The 12,352-nt window shown below is 39.6% G+C and overlaps 1 non-coding gene across 1 annotated transcript; it reads right to left on the bottom strand.

Annotated features, from left to right (window-relative positions):
* Nucleotides 1-2,930: 2,930 nt before the first annotated feature.
* Nucleotides 2,931-3,038, bottom strand: LOC148571536 (small nucleolar RNA R71). Its single transcript, XR_015908162.1, has one exon. It is a non-coding gene; the product is annotated as a small nucleolar RNA R71 (small nucleolar RNA).
* Between the last annotated feature and the right edge of the window lie 9,314 nt (nt 3,039-12,352).

Here is a 12,352-nt window from a genome sequence, read left to right as displayed (position 1 = left end):
AAAGCAGAGGTTCAGAGGAATGAAAGCATCTCCATTCGCTTATCTGAAATTCTCACCAATGAATTACATAAGTATTTCTATCCCTATTCTATTAATTATTATTCGAAAACACTATTATCAAGTTATATCTGCCTGACTGAGATTTGCAAGGTGACCATAGCTTGCTTCATACCAACAATCTCCGTGGGATTCGACCCTTACTCACGTAAGGTATTAGTTGGACGACCCAGTGCACTTGCTGGTCAGTTACACGGAGTTGTGAACCGTGGTTTTGGCATCATGTTTTTGGCGCCATTACCAGGGAAAGAAAGAGCGATGAATTTTTCATGATTAAAGTGTAATCACGATTCCGCGTACCAAGTTTTTGGCGCCGTTGCCGGGGATTGTTTGAGTTTTCGGCAAGCTTTTGGTCCGGTAACATCAGTGCCAAGTTTGGATCCGGCAACAACACCAAGTTTTTGGCGCCGTTGCCGGGGATTGTTCGAGTTTGGACAACTGACGGTTCATCTTGTTGCTCAGATTAGGTAATTTTCTTTTTGTTTTCCTTTCAAAAATTTTTCAAAAATATTTCAAAATTTTCTCATCTGTTTTCGAAAAAAAAATATTTAATAATAAAAATAATGGTTTCAAAAATAAATTATTCTATGACTTCAAAATTTTTAAGAATGAATTCTAGTGTTTCATGAAGCATGTGAAGCCTGGCTGGCTGTAAAGCCATGTCTAAATTCTTTTGGACTGAGGCTTCCAAACCATCAGCATAGAGGCAAGTTACTTCGATAAGTAATGAGCAGTATATTCTCTTATGTTACATGCTAAAGCTTGGCTGGCCATTGGCCATGTCTAGTGTTTTAGACCGGAGCTTTCATTGAAAGCTTGGCTAGCTAGTGAGCCATGTCTAATTCCTGGACTGAAGCTTTAGACTAAACATGGCAAGATTCCTGGAATTCATGTTAAAAATTTTGGAATCCTTATTTTTTCTTTTTCATATAATTTTCGAAAAAAAATTTACAAAAAAAAAAAAGAAAATCATAAAAAATCAAAAACATTTTTTGTGTTTCTTGTTTGAGTCATGAGTCATGTCATAAGTTTGGTGTCATTTGCATGTGCATCTTGCATCTTTCAAAAATTTCATGCATTCATAGTGTTCTTCATGATCTTCAAGTTGTTCTTGGTAAGTCTTCTTGTTTGATCTTGATGTTTTCATGTTTTGTGTCTTTTCTTGTTTTACATGTGCATTTTTCGTTTCTTAGAGTCTAAACATGAAAGATTTCTAAGTTTGGTGTCTTACATGTTTTCTTTGCATAAAAAATTTTTCAAAAATATGTTCTTGATGTTCATCTTGACATTCAAAGTGTTCTTGGTGTTCATCTTGACATTCATATCATTCATGCATGCATTCATTGTTTTGATTCAAAATTTTCATGCATTGAGTCTTTTTGTTGTTTTTCTCTCTCATCATAAAAATTCAAAAATCAAAAAAATATCTTTCCCTTTTTCTCTCATCAAATTCGAAAATTTGGATTGACTTTTTCAAAAATTTTTAAAATCAAATTGTTTCTTATGAGTCAAATCAAATTTTCAATTTGAACATCTTATCTTTTTCAAAATCTTTTTCAAAAATCAAATCTTTTTCATTTTTCTTAGTTATTTTCGAAAATTCTAAAAATATTTTTCAAAAATCTTTTTTTTTTTATATCAAATTTTCGAAAATAACATAATCAATTAATGTTTTGATTCAAAAATTTGAAGTTTGTTACTTGCTTGTTAAGAAAGATTCAAAACTTTAAGTTCTAGAATCATATCTTGTGATTTCTTATGAATCAAGTCATTAATTGAGATTTTAAAAATAAAATCTTTTTCAAAACTAATTTCTAAAATATCTTCTTATCTTACCTTTTTCAAAAATTTGATTTCAAAATATCTTTTCTAACCTCCTAACTTCTTATCTTTTCAAAATTAGTTTCAACTAACTAACTAACTTTTTGTTTGTTTCTTAACTTTTTCAAAACTACCTAACTAACTCTCTCTCTCTCATTTTCGAAAATATCTTCCCCCTTTTTCAAAATTTCTTTTTAATTTATTAATTATTTTAATTTTTAAATCTTAATTTTCGAAAATTACTAACATTTTTCAAAAACTATTTTCAAAAATCACTAACTCTTTTTCAAAAATTATTTTCGAAAATTCCTTCTCTCTCATCTTATTCTATTTATTTATTCATCTACTAACATCTCATCTCACATCTCAACCCTCCTCACAGTTGTGTTTCTTCCATTATATTACATTCTTTGTCTCCCCCTTTTCTTCCACTCACAAAGGGATCCTATACTGTGGTATAAAGGATCCATATTATTATTATTATTATTATTATTTTTCTGTGCCCTCTTCTTTGTCATATGAGCAGGAGCAAGGACAAGAGTATTCTTGTTGAAGCAGACCCAGAACCTGAAAGGACTCTGAAGAGAAAATTAAGAGAAGCTAAAATACAACAATCCAGAGATAATCTTTCAGAAATTTTCGAACAGGAAGAGGAGATGGCAGCCGAAAATAATAATAATGCAAGGAGAATGCTTGGTGACTTTACTGCACCTAATTCCAATTTACATGGAAGAAGCATCTCCATTCCTGCCATTGGAGCAAACAACTTTGAGCTGAAACCTCAATTAGTTTCTCTGATGCAGCAGAACTGCAAGTTTCATGGACTTCCATCTGAAGATCCTTTTCAGTTCTTAACTGAATTCTTGCAGATATGTGATACTGTTAAGACTAATGGAGTAGATCCTGAAGTCTACAGGCTCATGCTTTTCCCTTTTGCTGTAAGAGACAGAGCTAGAGTATGGTTGGATTCTCAACCCAAAGACAGCCTGAACTCTTGGGATAAGCTGGTCACGGCTTTCTTAGCCAAGTACTTTCCTCCTCAAAAGCTGAGCAAGCTTAGAGCTGATGTTCAAACCTTCAGACAGAAAGAAGGTGAATCCCTCTATGAAGCTTGGGAAAGATACAAACAGTTGACCAAAAAGTGTCCTTCTGACATGCTTTCAGAATGGACCATCCTAGATATATTCTATGATGGTTTATCTGAGCTATCAAAGATGTCACTGGACACTTCTGCAGGTGGATCCATTCACCTAAAGAAAACGCCTGCAGAAGCTCAAGAACTCATTGACATGGTTGCTAATAACCAGTTCATGTACACTTCTGAAAGGAATCCTGTGAGTAATGGGACGCCTATGAAGAAGGGAGTTCTTGAAGTTGATACTCTGAATGCCATATTGGCTCAGAATAAAATATTGACTCAGCAAGTCAATATGATCTCTCAGAGTCTGCATGGAATGCAAGCTGCATCCAACAGTACTCAAGAGGCTTCTCATGAAGAAGAAGCTTATGATCCTGAGAACCCTGCAATAGCAGAGGTGAATTACTTAGGTGAACCTTATGGAAACACCTATAACTCACCATGGAGAAATCATCCAAATTTCTCATGGAAGGATCAAATGCCTCAACAAGGCTTTAATAAAGGTGGAAGAAACAGGTTTAGCAACAGCAAGCCTTTTCCATCATCTACTCAGCAACAGACAGAGAACTCTGAACAAAATACTTCTAATCTGGCAAACTTAGTCTTTGATCTGTCTAAGGCCACTGTAAGTTTCATGAATGAAACAAGATCTTCCATTAGAAATTTGGAAGCACAAGTGGGCCAGCTGAGTAAAAGGATCACTGAAATCCCTCCCAGTACTCTCCCAAGCAATACAGAAGAGAACCCAAAAGGAGAGTGCAAGGCCATTGACATAAGCACCATGGCCGAACCTAGAAGGGGAGTGGAGGACGTGAATCCCAAGGAGGAAGACCTCCTGGGACGTCCAGTGATCAATAAGGAGCTTCCCTCTGAGGAACAAAAGGACTCTGAGGCTCATCTAGAGACCATAGAGATTCCATTGAACCTCCTTATGCCCTTCATGAGCTCTGATGAGTATTCCTCTTTTGAAGAGAATGAGGATGTTACTGAAGAGCAAACTGTCAAGTTTCTTGGTGCAATCATGAAGCTGAATGCCAAATTATTTGGCATTGATACTTGGGAAGTTGAACCTCCCTTGTTCATCAATGAACTAAGTGATCTGGATCAACTGACATTGCCTCAGAAGAGACAGGATCCTGGAAAGTTCATAATACCCTGTACCGTAGGCACCATAATCTTTAAGGCTCTATGTGACCTTGGTTCAGGAATAAACCTCATGCCCCTCTCTGTAATAGAGAAACTGGGAATCTATGGGGTGCAAGCTGCTAAAATCTCATTAGAGATGGCAGACAGTTCAAGAAAACAGGCTTATGGACAAGTAGAGGACGTGTTAGTAAAGGTTGAAGGCCTTTACATCCCTGCTGATTTCATAGTCCTGGATACTGGAAAGGGAGAGGATGAATCCATCATCCTAGGAAGACCTTTCCTGGCCACAGCAAGAGCTGTGATTGATGTTGACAGAGGTGAACTAGTCCTTCAATGGAATGAGGACTCCCTTGTGTTTAAAACTCAAGGATCTCCCTCTGCAACCATGGAGAGGAAGCATGAAAAGCTTCTCTCAAAACAGAGTCAACCAGAGCCCCCACAGTCAAACTCTAAGTTTGGTGTTGGGAGGCCACAACCAAACTCTAAGTTTGGTGTTGAACTCCCATATCCAAACTCTAAGTTTGGTGTTAGAGAGTCTCAACAAAGCTCTGCACATCTGTGAGGCTTCATGAGAGCCAACTATCAAGCTATTGACATTAAAGAAGCGCTTGTTGGGAGGCAACCCAATTTTTATTTATCTAACTATATTTTCCATAGTTATATGTCTTTGTAGGTTCATGATCATGTGGAGTCACAAAATAAATATAAAAATTAAAAACGGAATCAAAAACAGCAGAAGAAAAATCACACCCTGGAGGAGCATCTGCCTGGCGTTCAGCGCCAGAACAGAGCATGGTTCTGGCGCTGAACGCCCAAAATGGGCAGCTTCTGGGCGCTGAACGCCAGAACAGGCATGGTTCTGGCGTTCAACGCCAGAAATGGCACACAAATGGGCGTTGAACGCCCAAAATGGCCACCAACCTGGCGCTGAACGCCCAGAGTTGTGTGCTAAGGCATTTTTACATGCCTAATGGGTGCAGGGATGTAAATCCTTGAACACCTCAGGATCTGTGGACCTCACAGGATCCACTCAGGATCTGTGGACCCCACAGGATCCCCACCTACCTCCACTCACTTCTTCTCACCACTTTCTTTCACACAACCCCATAAACACTCTTCCCCAAAAACCCTTCACCAATCACCTCAAACTCTCTTCCCCATCACCTCTTCACCACTCACATCCATCCACTCTTCCCCATAAACCTACCTCATAAACTCCACCTACCTTCAAAAATTCAAAACCAATTTCCCACCCAAACTCACCCATATGGCCGAACCTTAACCCCCCCTCCCTTCCCTATATAAAGCCCTCCATTCTTCATCAAATTCACACAACACACCCCTCTATACCCTTCTTGGCCGAAACACTCCCCACTCTCCCTCTTCTCCATTTCTTCTTCTTCTTCATCTATTCTTTCTTTTATTGCTCGAGGGCGAGCAAAATTCTAAGTTTGGTGTGGTAAAAGCATAAGCTTTTTGTTTTTCCATTACCATTGATGGCACCTAAGACCGGAGAATCCTCTAGAAAGGGGAGAGGGAAGACAAAAGCTTCCACATCCGAGTCATGGGAGATGGAAAGGTTCATCTCCAAAGCCCATCAAGACCACTTCTATGATGTTGTGGCCAAGAAGAAGGTGATCCCCGAGGTCCCTTTCAAACTCAAAAGAAATGAGTATCCGGAGATCCGACATGAAATTCAAAGAAGAGGTTGGGAAGTTCTAACAAATCCCATCCAACAAGTCGGCATCCTAATGGTTCAAGAGTTCTATGCTAATGCATGGATCACCAAGAACCATGATCAAAGTAAGAACCCGGATCCAAAGAACTATGTTACAATGGTTCGGGGGAAATACTTAGATTTTAGTCCGGAAAATGTGAGGTTGGCGTTTAACTTGCCCATGATGCAAGGAGATGAACGCCCCTACACTAGAAGGGTCAACTTTAATCAAAGGTTGGACCAAGTCCTTATGGACATATGTGTAGAAGGAGCTCAATGGAAGATTGACTCCAAAGGCAAGCCGGTTCAACTAAGAAGATTGGACCTCAAGCCTATAGCTAGAGGATGGTTGGAGCTCATTCAATGCTCAATCATTCTCACTAGCAACCGGTCTGAAGTTACTATAGACCGGGCCATCATGATCCATAGCATCATGATTGGAGAAGAGGTGGAAGTTCAGGAGATTATACCTCAAGAACTCTACAAGGTGGCTGACAAGTCCTCTACTATGGCAAGGTTAGCCTTTCCTCACCTCATCTGCCACCTATGCAATTCGGCTGGGATTGACATAGAGGGAGATATCCTCATTAAAGAGGACAAGCCCATTACTAAGAAGAAGATGGAGCAAGCAAGAGAGCCCATTCATGGAGCTCAAGAGGCGTATGAAGCTCATCACCATGAGATCCGGGAGATGCCTCAAATGCACTTTCCTCCACAAAACTATTGGGAGCAAATCAACACCTCCCTAGGAGAATTGAGTTCCAATATGGGACAACTAAGGATGGAACATCAAGAGCACTCCATCATGCTTCATGAAATAAGAGAAGATCAACAAGCAATGACGGAGGAGCAACAAAGACAAGGAAGAGACATAGAAGAGCTCAAGGACATCATTGCTTCCTCAAGAAGGAAACGCCACCATCACTAAGGTGGATTCATTCCTTGTTCTTATTTCTTCTATTTTTAATTTTCTATGTTATGTGTTTGTCCATGTTTGTGTCTTCATTACATGATCATTAGTAGTTAGTAACTTTGTCTTAAAGTTATGAATGTCCTATGAATCCATCACCTCTTTTAAAATAAAAACTGTTTTAATTCAAAAGAACAAGAAGTACATGAGTTTCGAATTTATCCTTGAACTTAGTTTAATTATATTGATGTGGTGACAATGCTTCTTGTTTTCTGAATGAATGCTTGAACAGTGCATATGTCTTTTGAAGTTGTTGTTTAAGAATGTTAAATATGTTGGCTCTTGAAAGAATGATGACTAGGAGACATGTTATTTGATAATCTGAAAAATCATAAAAATGATTCTTGAAGCAAGAAAAAGCAGCAAAGAACAAAGCTTGCAGAAAAAAAAAATAGGCGAAAAAAAATAGAAAGAAAAAAAAAAAGAAAAAGCAAGCAGAAAAAGCCAAAAGCTCTTAAAACCAAGAGGCAAGAGCAAAAAGCCAATAACCCTTAAAACCAAAAGGCAAAGGAAAATAAAAAGGATCCCAAGGCTTTGAGCATCAGTGGATATGAGGGCCTAAAGGAATAAAATCCTGGTCTAAGCGGCTAAACCAAGCTGTCCCTAACCATGTGCTTGTGGCGTGAAGGTGTCAAGTGAAAACTTGAGACTGAGCGGTTAAAGTCAAGGTCCAAAGAAAAAAAAAGAGTGTGCTTAAGAACCCTGGACACCTCTAATTGGGGACTCTAGCAAAGCTGAGTCACAATCTGAAAAGGTTCACCCAATTATGTGTCTGTGGCATTTATGTATCCGGTGGTAATACTGGAAAACAAAGTGCTTAGGGCCACGGCCAAGACTCATAAAGAAGCTGTGTTCAAGAATCATCATACTGAACTAGGAGAATCAATAACACTATCTGAACTCTGAGTTCCTATAGATGCCAATCATTCTGAACCTCAATGGATAAAGTGAGATGCCAAAACTATTCAAGAGGCAAAAAGCTATAAGTCCCGCTCATATGATTGAAGCTATGTTTCATTGATAGTTTGGAATTTATAGTATATTCTCTTCTTTTTATCCTATTTGATTTTCAGTTGCTTGGGGACAAGCAACAATTTAAGTTTGGTGTTGTGATGAGCAGATAATTTATACGCTTTTTGACATTGTTTTTAGTATGTTTTTAGTAGGATCTAGTTACTTTTAGGGATATTTTCATTAGTTTTTATGTTAAATTCACATTTCTGGACTTTACTATGAGTTTGTGTATTTTTCTGTGATTTCAGGTATTTTCTGGCTGAAATTGAGGGACTTGAGTAGAAATCAGATTCAGAGGTTGAAAAAGGACTGCTGATGCTGTTGGATTCTGACCTCCCTGCACTCAAAGTAGATTTTCAGGAGCTACAGAACTCGAAATGGCGCGCTTTCAATTGCGTTGGAAAGTAGACATCCAGGGCTTTCCAGAAATATATAATAGTCCATACTTTGGCCAAGAATAGATGATGTAAACTGGCGTTCAACGCCAGCTTTCTACCAAAATCTGGCGTCCAGCGCCAGAAAAGGAGCCAAAACAAGAGTTGAACGCCCAAACTGGCACAAAAGCTGGCGTTCAACTCCAAGAAAGACTTCTACATGTGCAACACTCAAGTTCAGCCCAAACACACACCAAGTGGGCCCCGGAAGTGGATTTATGCATCAATTACTTACTCATGTAAACCTTAGTAGCTAGTTTATTATAAATAGGACCTTTTACTAGTCTTTTTGACAGTCTTGGGATCTGTGGATTATTTTGGATCCTGTGATCACGTTTTGGGGGCTGGCCATCTCGGCCATGCCTGGACCTTCACTTATGTATTTTCATACGGTAGAGTTTCTACACTCCATAGATTAAGGTGTGGAGCTCTGCTGTTCCTCAAAGATTAATGCAAAGTACTTCTGTTTTCTATTCAATTCATCTTATTTCGCTTCTAAGATATCCATTCGCACCTAAGAACGTGATAAAGGTGATGATTATGTGTGACGCTCATCACCATTCTCCCCTATGAACACGTGCCTGACAAACACTTCCGTTCTACATGAAATAAGCTAGAATGAATATCTCTTAGATCTCTTAATCAGAATCTTCGTGGTGTAAGCTAGAATGATGGCGGCATTCAAGAGAATCCGGAAAGTCTAAACCTTGTCTGTGGTATTCCGAGTAGGATTCAGTGATTGAATGACTGTGACGAGCTTCAAACTCGCGAGTGCTAGGCGTTAATGACAGACACAAAAGGAGGGTGAATCCTATTCCAGCATGATCGAGAACCGACAGATGATTAGCCGTGCTGTGACAGAGCATGTGAGCATATTTTTCACTGAGAGGAGGGGATGTAGCCACTGACAATGGTGATGCCTTTGCATAAAGCCAGCCATGGAAAGGAGTAAGATTGATTGGATGAAGATAGCAGGAAAGCAGAGGTTCAGAGGAATGAAAGCATCTCCATTCGCTTATCTGAAATTCTCACCAATGAATTACATAAGTATTTCTATCCCTATTCTATTAATTATTATTCGAAAACACCATTATCAAGTTATATCTGCCTGACTGAGATTTGCAAGGTGACCATAGCTTGCTTCATACCAACAATCTCCGTGGGATTCGACCCTTACTCACGTAAGGTATTACTTGGACGACCCAGTGCACTTGCTGGTCAGTTACACGGAGTTGTGAACCGTGGTTTTGGCATCATGTTTTTGGCGCCATTACCAGGGAAAGAAAGAGCGATGAATTTTTCATGATTAAAGTGTAATCACGATTCTGCGTACCAGCACACAACATGAAAACAGGGGAGGTGTACACTCGCACAAGGTGTGCGAGTGCTCCGAATAGAACGGGGATATAGAAGTGTGCGAACGCACAAGCGTGCGCGCGCGCACTGAAGACTCTCTGTTTTTTTTTGCAAGCAGGATCATGTGTGCGTGCGCACTCAGGTCTGTGCGCACGCACAAGAGCGAAAAGGGGCAGGGGTTCACGCACACAAGCTGTGCCAACACTCCCACCAGAGTGGTTGCAAGTTGGCGTGCGGACGCACAAGCCTATGCAGCCGCACATAGAGCGCGATAAGGAACATGCGTGCGTATGCACAAGATGGTGCGCACGCACAGACCAAGGAAAACAGGGGAGCGCCCACGCACAGACCGTGCTGGCACTGCGAACAGAGGGCAATACAAAGAGTGTGCGGGCGCACAGGCTTGTGCGCTCGCACAGGTCGCGAAACTCACAGTTGTGTGTGCACGCACAGCAGCGTGCGTACGCACAGATGCCCTGTTTCAAAAATATTTTTTTTCTTTCAAAAACCAAAGTACCTAGCCTTAGTACAATCAAAATCTCAACCCCAAACATTCAAAACTTCACCAAATCATGATCCATACAAAAATCAACCTATCTAAACTCAAAATTTAACTAATCCTAGGCTAACTAAGACAAGCAAACATGCAATAAACTAGGACTATAAACAAAGAGAAAGGGTAAGAAAGATGTTACCATGGTGGGGTATCTCCCACCTAGCACTTTGGTTTATAGTCCTTAAGTTGGACTCTTTGAGGAGACTCTTGCTAAGGTGGTTTGTGTTTCCACTCCTTCTAAAATCTCTATCCAAGCTTGCACTTCATAGGTCCTCCGGGATCCCATGTCCTAATTTCCCGTTCTTCTTCTTGTTGATCTCTATGCTCCAAGCCGGATGGAAAAGCTCTCAATTTACCCTTGTAGCACCCCAACATTCTCCGGAAATCACCTAATTGTGCTTGACATCCCACTTGAACTCCAATTCTTGAATTGATTTTCTTGAAGAATCTTGGATTCAATTGGCAACCAACATTCCTTTCTCTACCATTCACCAACCCAAGAAAGATCTTGAGTTGGGAGTCTGTCTCCAAGATAGAATATTGGTGGGGCCAATGAAGCTCATAGGTGAGATTGCCACCCACTCGATGTGCTCTTGGTCGTTAACTCCTTCCTCACTAACATCTTCCTCCTCTTCCCCATTACTCACATCATAGCAAGGAGGTTGTGAGAAGTCTACCTCCATGTCTTTCTGAAACTTAATGAGAAGAGGCTCATTAGGATCATTAAGGGGATTGACCAAGGAGGACAAAAAATCATCAATGATGGAATCCTCATCTTGATCAATCTCCCTCATATCTCTCTTTCTCTCCTCTGATTCACATACTTCCCTTTCTCCCTCTTGTTTCACTTCATGCTCTAACCATTCTTATTTCCCTTGTGGCTCCATGCTCTCCTCTTCACCATAATCTTTAGTAGATCCTTCACATTCCTCAAGAAGAATGCCTTGATTGGATGAGTGTGAGAGTACTATACGGTTTACCGCCTCGGCTATGGTGGCCATAAGTTGCCCTTGTGTTCTACAGAATCCTTCTTGATCTTAGAGAAAGGCTTGAAGGTCTTGATGGTCTTGGGCCAAGGGTGGGAAAATTTCACATTATGGTGAAAAAGAAGGTTCATAGTTTAGGAGAAGGGTGGTATATGTGGGAGGTAGTTCATGTTGGTAGGTATTTTGAGGTGGTATGTAAGAAGGTGGATGATGGTATTGGTGTGGTGTTTGAAAATGTGGTGATTGAGGGTTATGTTGGGGGTATGGGCTATAGGCATATGGTGGTGAAGGTGCATAATCTAAGTGAGATCCACTATATCCTTGGTTTGGATATGCATAATCTAGAGGGTTTGGTTCATTGTAGTATAGAGGAGGTTGCTTCTTCCAAAATTTATGCTCCAATCCCATAATACAATCCAAAATTGAAGTTATCAATCCCTACAAAATGATCACAACCAAACTCCAAGCCAAGAGGGTGATAACTCATAGAGAAAATAGGAAATAAAAACTAAAGACATCAATTAACAAAACAAACAAAATCCTAATTACCAACAAAAGCAAACAAATAACCAAAAAGTATCTATTCACACTATTCACATATTAACAACAACCAAAACTATAACACTCATGATGCTAGCTCCCCGGCAACGGCGCCAAAATTTGATGAGAGACCAAAAGTGGGTTAGGAGTTTCACAAAGTAGATTTTTCGTTGCAAGTATAGCTCTGAACCAACAATTGGCCAATAGTCAAATTATTATTCTAAAGATTGTCACAATTCAAAGCAAATATAAACCGAGAGTATTTAGACTCCCGGGTCATTCTCCCTAGGAACCAAAGCCAATGAGTGCATACAATTTTGGTTGTGAGAACAAAGGGTTTTCAATAATGATTGAAGTGAACAAATAAAGAGATAAAAGAACAAGACAAAATTACAATTAATAAACTAATAAAGGAATAAAAGAACTATGTATGAAATATGGACAAGTAATGCTATAAAGTAATGGAAAAAGTGGTTCAAAACATAAATGAAACCTTGACTTGGGATGAGTTATGGAATCCCTTCCTTGCCATAACCACAACTATGATAATTATGATGGATTAATTAATCTCACTAAGTCAACCCTTAACATCGAAGGATAAGTCAAGTGAGCATAAT

The sequence above is a fragment of the Arachis ipaensis genome, chromosome B3 (assembly GCF_059453495.1).
Source record: "Arachis ipaensis isolate K30076 ecotype BB chromosome B3, ASM5945349v1, whole genome shotgun sequence".
NCBI lineage: Eukaryota > Viridiplantae > Streptophyta > Magnoliopsida > Fabales > Fabaceae > Arachis > Arachis ipaensis.
This window is presented reverse-complemented; position numbering and strand designations above follow the sequence as displayed.